The sequence below is a fragment of the Oryx dammah genome, unplaced genomic scaffold (genome assembly GCF_014754425.2).
Source record: "Oryx dammah isolate SB20612 unplaced genomic scaffold, SCBI_Odam_1.1 HiC_scaffold_3, whole genome shotgun sequence".
In the NCBI taxonomy this organism is placed as follows: domain Eukaryota; kingdom Metazoa; phylum Chordata; class Mammalia; order Artiodactyla; family Bovidae; genus Oryx; species Oryx dammah.
The window spans coordinates 34,832,518-34,845,119 of NW_024070187.1; positions in this window are offsets into that span (position 1 = coordinate 34,832,518).

Genomic DNA, 12,602 nt, shown 5'->3' on the forward strand with positions numbered 1-12,602 from the left:
ATCAAACAAGAAATTCCAAAGAACTGAGAGGCTTTCAATTCTGCTAACTTGGGTTTGTATGTTCTGCAAAGGTGGATTAGACAAGTTTACCCGTCTATACTCTCATATCCAATATTTCCTTACTCTCTCACACTACCACTTACCAGTTGTTTACAATTCCCCCAAATAATTCTACTCTTAGTTTTCATTTACCCAAGACACTGTATATTGTTGATTAAAAGTATTGTAATATAAAGAAAGCTGAAGTACACACCTAAGAAGGCATCTAAAGTACTTCCCCGATTCACAAACTAGAATCTTTTGCAGCTTAATTAACTTGGAGTAGGTGCGAAACATCTTATTTGATTGTGCCTAACTTGAGAGTACATCATGAGAAACGCTGGACTGGAAGAAACACAAGCTGGAATCAAGATTGCTGGGAGAAATATCAATAACCTTAGATACGCAGATGACACCACCCTTATGGCAGAAAGTGAAGAGGAACTAAAAATCATCTTGGTGAAAGTGAAAGTGGATACTGAAAAAGTTGGCTTAAAGCTCAACATTCAGAAAACTAAGATCATGGCATCCGGTCCCATCACTTCATGGGAAATAGATAGGGAAACAGTGGAAACAGTGGGAGACTTTATTTTGGGGGGCTCCAAAATCACTGCAGATGATGATTGCAGCCATGAAATTAAAAGACGCTTACTCCTTGGAAGAAAAGTTATGAGCAACTTAGATAGCATATTCAAAAGCAGAGACATTACTTTGCCGACTAAGGTCCGTCTAGTCAAGGCTATGGTTTTTCCAGTGGTCATGTATGGATGTGAGAGTTGGACTGTGAAGAAGGCTGAGCGCCAAAGAATTGATGCTTTTCAACTGTGGTGTTGGAGAAGACTCTTGAAAGTCCCTTGGACTGCAAGGAGATCCAACCAGTCCATTCTGAAGGAGATCAGCCCTGGGATTTCTTTGGAAGGAATGATGCTGAAGCTGAAACTCCAGTACTTTGGCCACCTGATGCGAAGAGTTGACTCACTGGAAAAGACCCTAATGCTGGAAGAGATTGGGGGCAGGAGGAGAAGGGGACGACCAAGGATGAGATGGCTGGATGGCATCACTGACTCGATGGACATGAGTCTGAGTGAACTCTGGGAGTTGGTGATGGACAGGGAGGCCTGGCGTGCTGCGGTTCATGGGGTCGCAAAGAGTCGGACACGACTGAGCGACTGAACTGAACTGAACTGAACTGAACTTGAGAATACACTCAATTTGATCTCCTTTGGAAAACACTCACTTAGCTGTACAGCAGAAATTAACAACACATTGTAAATCAACTGTGCTTACAAAAGTAAAAAAGAAAACACTCAGGCTCCTAAAAGAATCACAGTTTACATCAACAAGCAATTTTTCCCTGAGCTTACTCAAAGTAATCTGACAATAGGATATTATGAAAATTAAGGATTTAAATAGTTTTCTATTCTTCTTTTTATAGTTTTATATTTTTATTCAATTTTTTAAAAACCCTGTTTCTATTGTTGTTTTTAAATTCACTCTTTTTGTCATATCTGTGACTTAGGCAATCAAGAGCTCATTTGTTTATATTTGTCTCTCTCTCCTTTTCTCTATTTGAAGATGAATAAATACTTTTATCTTATCTCGTTTGTACATGAAATTCTGCACATAAGTAATCAGTCAATTCCTGCAGGTTTATTTTTAAAGTTTTAATCATAATTAAAAGATTACTAGTTTCATTTCCATAAGCCATTCACTCTTAGTAGTTAATTATAAAAGTGAATTCATAAAGCGTATGCCATTAAACCATATTGATAAGAAACTGAACACAACAAAGATTACATACAACAGGACCTACAGTGTTGTAGAGCAATGTTTTTATCTGTTTGGTCTTTTGTAAATAAATTTTCCCTAGACGTTTTGGAATAAAATTGGAATAATTTTGTTCTCAGCCATTAGATTTCTGAATATTCTTTGTGACCACTAGAGGTCTACTGCACCTATCTTGAAAAAAAATGCTTATTTTTGTTAGTTATGCTGTTTAGGACCTGACTGAATGTGTCCACTATTTGCCATATTTTCACACACTGAATCACTAATCCATTCATCATTGTTCTGATGCTACTTTCAGAGGAGGAGAGAGTTGTGAGTTTCTTACATCTGCCTCTTTCCCTATCCTTCCTTGTATATAACATTCTACCTCCTGCCTCCCCAGGCCCTTATTCTACCAGGCATCTCTTATCCTCTCTCAACCTTCAACACGTGCCTTCTTTGGTCTCCACTCACTACCTTGTAAACTTGCTAATAAGGCCCCCATCCTAAAATCTTCCTTCACTCTGGTCTTCCCCTAGTGACTCTTCTAAGCTTAGGACTAAGTCCTAAGTCTCATCACCCATTCATTGATGAGTTCTTACTACTATGTAAGAACTTTCATGTTATCTGTGCTCCCATTGTCGCCTCCCATGGCTCCTCCAATACAGTTGCACTCAACTGAAATGGCTGTAACAAGACAGTTACATCCTTGATGCTTCCTATCTTTCTCCCAATAGCATCATTACTGAGTCCTGAGGTTCTATCTCTTTAATAGTTCCAGAATCTGCTTGCTTTCCTCCTTGTCTCATCTTCACTCAGGTCCTCTTTTCTTCTCATCTAAATTACACCCACAACCTCTAACTGGCCTCATGACATTGGCCTTCTTTCCTTCCAACATTCTCAACCCTCCTGCCAGGGATCTTACTAAGGCACATCTAACCATGTCACTACCTGGCTAAGACCATTCTATCATTCCCTGAACCTTCAGATAAAGCCCAGACCCATAGTAAAGACAAGAGTAGCCCATCACAGGCCTCCACTTACCTCTCCCCTGGGTCTCTCTCCACTTCTCTCTTCTCCCAGATCTTCACACACAAACTTTCCGGCTTGTCCTTGCTCCCTTTGTTACCATTGGTTTTTGCAACCACTCTTTTCTTCCGTGTTGAACTTCATCGTTGAGAGTACGTTCTTCAGAAGTCTGTGGGTGATAAACACTTGGTCTTTGTGTGTCTTAACATGGCTTTATTTCATTCTCTTTTTAGTTTTACTGATTATAAATATGACTTTTTAAAATCTGAGGGCACCAATCACTTTTTCCTGGAAAAGTCTGCGCTTTCATCTTTCCCTTCATCCTTTCTATTCTCTCCTCCTTTTAGTCTAATTACACATATGTGGAAATTGATCATATTATCCTATCTATCTCTTAGCTTTCTCCATGTTTTCATCTCTTTATCTTTATACTGTGAGTGGGCATCTCAAACCTATCTTTCAATTCACTTTCTTTTTTCGTCTGCTATTTCTATACAATTGCTTAAACTCACCTCTCTAAGAAGCCTTCTTGAAAGCTAAACCTGAATTAAGTTTTCTTTCTCTGGGTCACTAACAGTCCGTGTACAGGTCAACATATAGTACATTTAAAAGTTTATTTTAACTTTCTGCTTATTTCTCTCTTCCATTTCAAATTTTCTATTTGTTAAAGGCAAGACTGTTTTTTATTTTTATACCCCTTGTACTTGCTACTGTGCCTGTGACATGAGGAACAATCTGTAAACATTGATTATTTCTCACTTTTAACGTCAATTTGCATACCTGTCTGGTACTATTGATAACTTTATTTTCACTTGACATCTACTTATACACCTTCCCCATATAAGGGTAAGAACTATATTTATTTTGTGCACTATTATATTTCGTGTGATTGGGACATAAGAAACACCCATATATATCTGTGTTTTCTTTATGATGTGCCTCTCATTACCTTGAAGAAAACCCAAAAGAATGGTCTGATTTGAAAACACTGGCAATATTACTAGAATTGTGGTGCTATTGAAGGATCCTTATTTTAACAGCACAGCCGTCTCCTAACTTTTCTTTGACAGTTGATGGGTTAGATCCCAGTTTTATATTTTGAATAGTTCTTTCCATTCCAAGCATATTGACTCACTTTTTTCTATCTCCATGGGTTTTCTGAAAGCAACAGCAACATTCCAAATATCTTAAATCTATTACTTTTAGCCAAAAACAATTTCAAGAGAGAAATAATGCAGGTATCATTCAGGAAAAACTCTTCTTTCCTATACCTGATATTTTCTTCTGGATGAAGATATATTTATGAGAGTAACACTTCCAGCCTCTCTCCATACTTTCACCACACATTCTTCTATATTCACTTCAACTGCTCCATCTCATACCCACCTCCAAGAAGAAAAACATGCTATTTTTCAATGTGGAAAAAGAAACTGGATGAATAGCCCAGCTCCTTCTCTATCCTTATTCTGAGGAGTGGGAATTCTTCTCCGCTTCTCCATGAACTTATTCTGCTCCTGTTGGGAGAGATTTTCCATGGTCCAGTATTGCTTTGTAGCCATCTATCTATCTATCTATCTATCTATCTATCTATCTATATCCTTAATTGGGGGATTCAGTATTAGGTAACTGACATATTGCCTACAGACGTATGCATGTTCTTTCACTGTCCTTTCAGTAATAAGGTGATATTTTTGCCGTCTTTCCCCTGAAATTAGGCTTTATTTATCAATTGCTTTAGACCTAAACCAAGCAGGGGGAGCTATTTATTGATGCCCCCCGCCACCCCAAAGATACTAACACATTTCAACAGAAGGTGGTAGCACATATCATAGTGATCCAAGCACTCATTTCTGCCACTGTCATAAAATACCAATTCATTCATTCATTAAACATCTATTGAACATCTGTAATGTGCTAGTTCCTGAGGGTAGCTCAGTGAACAAAACAGTCAAAATCCTTTTCTTCATGAAGTTCATATTCTAGTGGAAGAGAAATAAAGGAAGATATAAAAATAATACTGGGTTGGCCAAAACTTTCATTCAGGTTTTTCTGTAACATCTTAACATCTGTAAGAAACTACAGAAAAACCCAAATGAACTTTTGGTCAACACAATAAGTGCTATGGGGAAAAAATAGGTTGAAGAGATTAAGAGTGGGATAAGACAGGGAGGTCAAGGGCAGTCTCAGTGAGAATATAACATTTGAAGCATTACACAAAGAATGGATAGAAGTGAGAGAGTAGTTGATGGAGAGATCTGGGGTAGAGGAAACAGCTATGAGGCAGGAAGAGTGAGGAGGTCAGTGGGGCTGGAGAAGAAGGAGTACAAGGAAGGAGAGACAGAGTTCTTGGGACAGGAGGTCAAAGAGGTGATGGGGAGAGAGAACAAGTCTTGTAGAACCGTGAAGGCCGTAGTAATGATTTGAGCTTTCATTCAGGGTGATGTGGGCTGTCAGTGCAGGATTTAAACAAAGGAATGACATTGCCTAACATGTTTTCAAGGGATTTCTCTTGCTGCTATATTGAGAATGAAACTACAGGGAGCAGTATAGAAACAGGGTAATCAGTTAGCAGATTATGGCAACAATCCAAGTGAGAGGTGATGGTGTCCCAGAAGAGTGCCGGCAGAAATGGTCAAAGATGTCAGATTCTGGATATAGTTTATAGATGGAGCCAAGAGGAATTCCTGATGGACAGGCAGTTGGATATGACAGCCTGTGCTATTAACTACTTCCCAGGGTAAGTGCCTCTTAAGAGATACTGAATAAGCCTCATAAAGTCCATCAGTGATCCCTGCTTCTAGGCATCATATTTCAACACTTTAAAATGTAGCTTTTGCAACTCAAGTTACTCCTAGTGTAACTGGGAGGTGAAGTCTGGTCTAGAAGGACTCACTGACTTCAACATTTCACTTGGTAAATTAAAATGCTTGCTCTCTGATATCAGCAAACACTTGTAAGAATACATCGTGTGTATAAATATATAAAACATACAGCTTTAATAAGAAAATGTATTGATAAGCCAATATCTAACTTCATATCCCATAGTAACTACTAAAAGAACATCTCCTATGTACCACATTTAGAGTCTATTAAAAGGTGACAATGCATCTGATATTTTGTGAAATCCTAATTTAAATCTTTATATTTTTTAGGAGTAATGGAAAAATCTTTTCTAGCCTCGCATAAAAGACCAAACAAAGATCCAACCAATAAGTAGAACATATTAAAGATTTTTTTTTTTAAATTACAGGCCATTGAAGTCAAGTATGACTTGATGAACTCAACCCACAGATGATTTCAAGATTATGAAATAAAACTCCATAGACATTTCTTGAAAGACTAAACTTGCTCATATTCTACTATCTGAGGTAAGCTTGTAAAACTGTCACTGTACCAAGGTAAGTAATAAAATGTTTGACCAATCGTCAATATTTTTCTTTAGTATCATCCAAATGTAACAAGGAAAGTTAAAAAGCAGCATTGTCCTCACAGCAGTATCACAAACATTTGTTGGGAACAAAAGGAAAATACTAATGATTCCTTGCTATTTGCATAAAGTTACCAAAATTAGAACATGAAGGAAAATAGTCTATAGTCACCAACATGTGTAAATAGTATAATCACTCTCCCCTGCTGACAGCTGCTGTCCATGCCAATGCCACATGTCCCTTCCTTTTATCTGCCACCGTTCTGTGTTTGAAGAAACATCCAAGCATCAAGACATGAATGACCTGCACTCCCACCACCAGAGGCAAAGATAACAAAGTAGATGCCACCATCTCCCTAGATGAACAGGAAAAATGTCAAGGACCCGTTGTTAAAAACATAGTAATCTGGGGATTTTTTTCATTCAGAGATTCTACTGTTTTTTTCCACGGCCATCTGTAACAAAACAGGGAAATGAGGTTTTTAAAAAATCAATGTTAAATGTAAACAAATCATGTGGACTCCACTTGGCTCCATAGTGTTGTATGTTTACTTTACAGATGTAACCTTTCCAGGCATTGGCTAATTCCAGTGTGATAAATAAAATTATCTTCAAAATTGGAGTACGACGTCATCACAAATGGTATGATGGAAACAAAGTTATAGCCAGTGCCCACTTATCCAGAATGATAGGAAACTGGATAATTGAATAGTCGCATTAGGTAAGAATTATTGTATATAAATTACCAATTTTCGAAGAAATAAAGTAAAAATAGAATATATTTAAACCATGGTAAAAGAGGAGAGTGAAAAAGTTGGCTTAAAGCTCAACATTCAGAAAACGAAGATCATGGCATCCGATCCCATCACTTCATGGGAAATAGATAGGGAAACAGTAGAAACAGTGTCAGACCTTATTTTGGGGGGCTCCAAAATCACTGCAGATGGTGATTGCAGCCATGAAATTAAAAGACACTTACTCCTTGGAAGAAAAGTTATGAGCAAACTAGATAGCATATTTAAAAGCAGAGACATTACTTTGCCAACAAAGGTCCATCTAGTCAAGGCTATGGTTTTTCCAGTGGTCATGTATGGATGTAAGAGTTGGACTGTGAAGAAAGCTGAGTGCTGAAGAATTGATGCTTTTGAATTGTGGTGTTGGAGAAGACTCTTGAGAGTCCCTTGGACTGCAAGGAGATCCAACCAGTCCATTGTGAAGGAGATCAGCCCTGGGATTTCTTTGGAAGGAATGATGCTAAAGCTGAAACTCTAGTACTTTGGCCACCTGATGCGAAGAGTTGACTCATTGGAAAAGACTGTGATGCTGGGAGGGATTGGGGGCAGGAGGAGAAGGGGACAACCGAGGATGAGATGGCAGGATGGCATCACCAACTTGATGGACATGAGTCTGAGTGAACTCCGGGAGTTGGTGATGGACAGGAAGGCCTGGCGTGCTGCAATTCATGGGGTCGCAAAGAGTTGGACAAGACTGAGCGACTGAACTAAGTAACTAAGCACAAATTAACCCATTTGGTTCACAGCAGTAACCATACCATGCTAGTAATTCTGAATATCAATTTAAGCTGCCAGATACTGGGTTGAATCAATGGTAGCTTTCTAATTTGGCCTGAAAGTTGTTGATATCAACAAATTTCTGCCATATGAATACAGTGTTATCATTTGTCTTTCTTACCAGTTCAGTTCACGTCCATCGAGTCAGTGATACCATCCAGCCATCTCATCCTCTGTCGTCCCCTTCTCCTCCTGCCCCCAATCCCTCCCAGCAGCAGAGTCTTTTCCAGTGAGTCAACTCTTCGCATGAGGTGGCCAAAGTACTGGAGTTTCAGCTTTAGCATCATTCCTTCCAAAGAAATCCCAGGGCTGATCTCCTTCACAATGGACTGGTTGGATCTCCTTGCAGTCCAAGGGACTCTCAAGAGTCTTCTCCAACACCACAATTCAAAAGCATCAATTCTTCGGCACTCAGCCTTCTTCACAGTCCAACTCTCATATCCATAATGACCACGGAAAAACCATAGCCTTGACTAGATGGACCTTAGTCGGCAAAGTAATGTTTCTGCTTTTGAATATGCTATCTAGGTTGCTCATAACTTTTCTTCCAAGGAGTAAGTGTCTTTTAATTTCATGGCTGCAATCACCATCTGCAGTGATTTTGGAGCCCAAAAAGATAAAGTCTGACACTGTTTCCACTGTTTCCCCATCTATTTCCCATGAAGTGATGGGACCGGATGCCATGATCTTCATTTTCTGAATGTTGAGCTTTAAGCCAACTTTGTCACTCTCCTCTTTCACTTTCATCAAGAGGCTTTTCAGTTCCTCTTCACTTTCTGCCATAAGGGTGGTGTCACCTGCATATCTGAGGTTATTGATATTTCTCCTGGCAATCTTGATTCCAGCTTGTGTTTCTTCCAGCCCAGCATTTCTCATGATGCACTCTGCGTATAAATTAAATAAGTAGGGTGACAAGACTTTTTCCTGCTTTGCTATTATATAACATCAAACAAAAGTCAGGGAAAACTTCCAAGAGGCCAATTCGTCTTACTCAGCTTACTTCAGCCGAGGTGAAAAGTTTTCAACACTGCTTAAATGAAAGTGAAGTCGCTCAGTCGTGTCTGACTCTTTGTGACCCCATGGAGTGTAGCCTACCAGGCTCCTCCATCCATGGGATTCTCCAGGCAAGAATACTGGGGTGGGTTGCCATTTCCTTCTCCAGGGGATCTTCTTGACCCAGGGATTGAACCCGGGTCTCCCACATTGCAGGCAGAGGTTTTAACCTCTGAGCCACCAAGGATACTGATACATACATCTTCTACATAAAAAGTCCTTATCTATTACAGGTATCTCATATTTAAATATATGTGGAAAATGCGGGAAAAGGTAGAACAGAAATAAGTAAGGAGGAGCTAGAAACACAATAATAAAAATGAGAGGAGGAAAATATATGTAAAATTATAAAGAGAAGAAAGAGTAGGAAATACCAGAAATTGTGTTTTTTCCTACTTCTCTCCACACACATTAAACTCTTCCTTCAGTACCTGGCATTCTTTTCTATTTCTCTGTCAACACTGAAGAGCTAAACTGATTTTCATGTCATGAAATTGTTTTAAAAAATATGATTTTTTAATGTTTTTTTACAGTTAGAGATACTATAAACATGTCTTAGTGTTTTTTATGACCAGATAAATATATTTCTATTCTACCAAAATGTTTATGCGTCATATTATCTCTATTGGAACTACTCATGTCTATTGTGTAGTGTGAACAGATCCATAGATGACAAAGAAACTAATGAATGTATCTCTGTTCTAATAAAAATTTATTTACAAAAACAGATATCCAACCTATGAGATATACTTTGCCAACCCCTACCTTGGAGTAAAATGTACTATTCAACAAACACACATACATTTGTGCAAAGTGCCTCATGTATGTTTGAGTTATGTAATGTGTCTTTCATATGGATCAGGGTATAAATTATTCTAGGGTTCAGTCTGCATTAAATTATTTATACAATATGAAGCATATTTTAAGTATACTGTAATATTCATCCTTTACTGTTTATGAGACAGCATCTGATTTATGAGACAGCATCTGATTTATATATATATATTAGTCTTTGCTTTTTATGATCCTCAATTTTGTTTTTTATCATTATTCTTTATAATAATACTGCCTTAATGCAAATAGCAAGCTTGATATACTTATGCATATGTGTATTATTAATATTCTGAATCACTTTCCCCCTCTATAGTTCATGTAACTTTAACTGTGAATGTCATTCTGTAGAAACAGATCTAGTCATCTAATCCTTCAAATTTATTTTTTCAATCATTAAAAGTTATGCCTTATAGGTAGGACTAATAATAACCTTTTTTCCTATAGAAATATATTAATACCACTGGGTAGTAATTGACCTCCCCTCCCTAGGAGACAATGCAAACATTTCCAGGGGAGTTACTTTAATATAAAATGTCTTTAGGCCTCTTTTTCCAAGTAGAAGACTTTAAAAGGAAACACGCTCTTAACTGTCTGAAGAAGGGCAATGGCTGACCCATCACTCAGGCCCTGTCAATTTTCTCAATTGAGAATATAATCAGAACCCAGCAGATGATCTCTTTACTTTCTTTTTGCTCAACTCAGTATGCAGTTTCCATGACTCAGTTACCTTGGCTCTGTCAGTGGTGTACAAGGCAGGACTAGAAGCCAAGCAAAGGCACCTTAAAGACAGTAAAGATGACTGGATATTTATAGAGTGAAAGTCAAAACTATGTACCATGGAACGGGAACAGGCACAAAGCCAACTTAATTTCTTCTAAACTTGAGGTTTGTGTTACATGGTCCTTAAGTCTAAGCTCCCAGAAATGAAGTTGACAGCTAAATTACAGGCAAAAGTCACGGTTAAGAACCGATCTCATAGCCTTTACTCACCCGTCTAGATATGGAGCTATTTCTGTGTTTGAAATGTTCATCTGATCCTGCCAGCTTAACCCAGGTGAAACTCCAGATGAAGCCTGAGAAATCAATAGAAGAATTGTTACACAGACAGGATCCAGGAAGGCAGGAAAGCAAGGTGGGGCTTAGGGTCCCTGGAAAGACAGCAGGCTTGAATTGGGCCTTTGATAATTCATCAATTAGGCCTGACTAGCATGACAGGCAACAACATTCTTGTCCTGAATTTGTAGATTCAGCTATGTTTCTTCAAACCACAAAGTGAAGGAACACAGGCAGCCTTTTCTTCGGTTATGGCAAATACCTGGTTGATCAAGTTAAATGTATATTTATGTATTATATATCTCTATATACTTACAGAGATATATTATATATCTCCACATATATGGGGCTTCCCTGGTGCCTCAGTGGTAAGAAATCCGCCTGCCAATGCAGGAGACACAAGTGCAATCCCTGAGTCAGGAAGATCCCATGGAGAAGGAAATGGCAAGCCACCCCAATATACTTGCCCAGGAAATCGCATGGACAAAGGAGCCTGGTGAGCCACAGTCCATGGGGTCACAAGAGTCAGACACGACTAAAGCAACTGAGCATGCACCATTTATAGATATATAGAGAGATAATGTATAAATATATTATCTATAAATAGTTATATATATATATACACACAAACACAAGAATGACCTGGCCTAGCAACCTCCAAGTTTAGCAATCATACTTAAGTGTACTACCATTATTTTAGCTTTTAAATTTCCTTTCTGCTTACATCCTTAGCAAGAATACCAGTTTAGTAACATCAGTTAAATTTGAATTTCAGTAAAATAATGAATAATGCTGTAGAAGTATATACCCTCTGCAATAGCTGGGACATATATTCATTTTTGTCTGAAATTCATATTTAATTGGGCATTTGCATTTTACCTGGCAGCTCTAGTTCTTAGTAAAGCATGGAAGATGGAAAGGGGTGATGTTTCTTATGGAAATATTAATTGCTGGATGGATAAATTGGCACTGAAGTGTTCCATGTTGTGGTTCATTAAAGATCAAATGAGATCAGTTTATTTTTTTCTTATACAGACACACGTAATTAATTCAGAATAACAGGAGAAGGTCAGTCCAAAATGGTAAGACATTTTAAAGTAAATTATACAATTTAAGGAAAGGAGTCTTCCAGAGTGAAGTTAACCACCAGGAACTCAAAAATATTTATTGAAAGAATTATGTGAGATAAATTGTTCATTATCATGTAGTTGGCGTGACTATTAATTAATTACAATTGAGACTGATAGAGTAAATTGATTCCCTGGAAGAAAACAGATAATTGTCATTTAAGGCCCCTGGAGGGTTAGACAGCAACACAGAAAGGAAGAAATAATAAAGATTATTGGACAAAGATTAAAGGAAAAAACTCTCTTCTTGAAGTAAACCCACAAGATAATAGCACTTTATTGGATGTTTACTATTGTTCATATATTTGGGTTGCACATTTTTGCCAAACACTTTACACAAATCAGCTCATTTTCTCTTTTAATCCCTACAGTACATCTCCATGAGAAAGATACTCCTATGGTCTCTATTTTCTAGATAAGGAAATCAGGGCTTAAGACTGATTAAGAAAAATTACACAAAGGCAGGCCAGAGTCCTTAATCCAGATTTTACTAATACCGTAAAATTCCATACCCCTAGCTATGAAGTGATATCAACTCCAACAAGTCAAAGACCAATCTGATGTGTATTTGAACATAGGAAATATGATAGAATATAATAATAAGTAACCCAAGGTTGAAAGACTCAGAAATCAGAAGACATACAATCATATAAAACATAAATAAGGAAAACAAACTAATAACTTGTCCATCTGTTTTTGGAC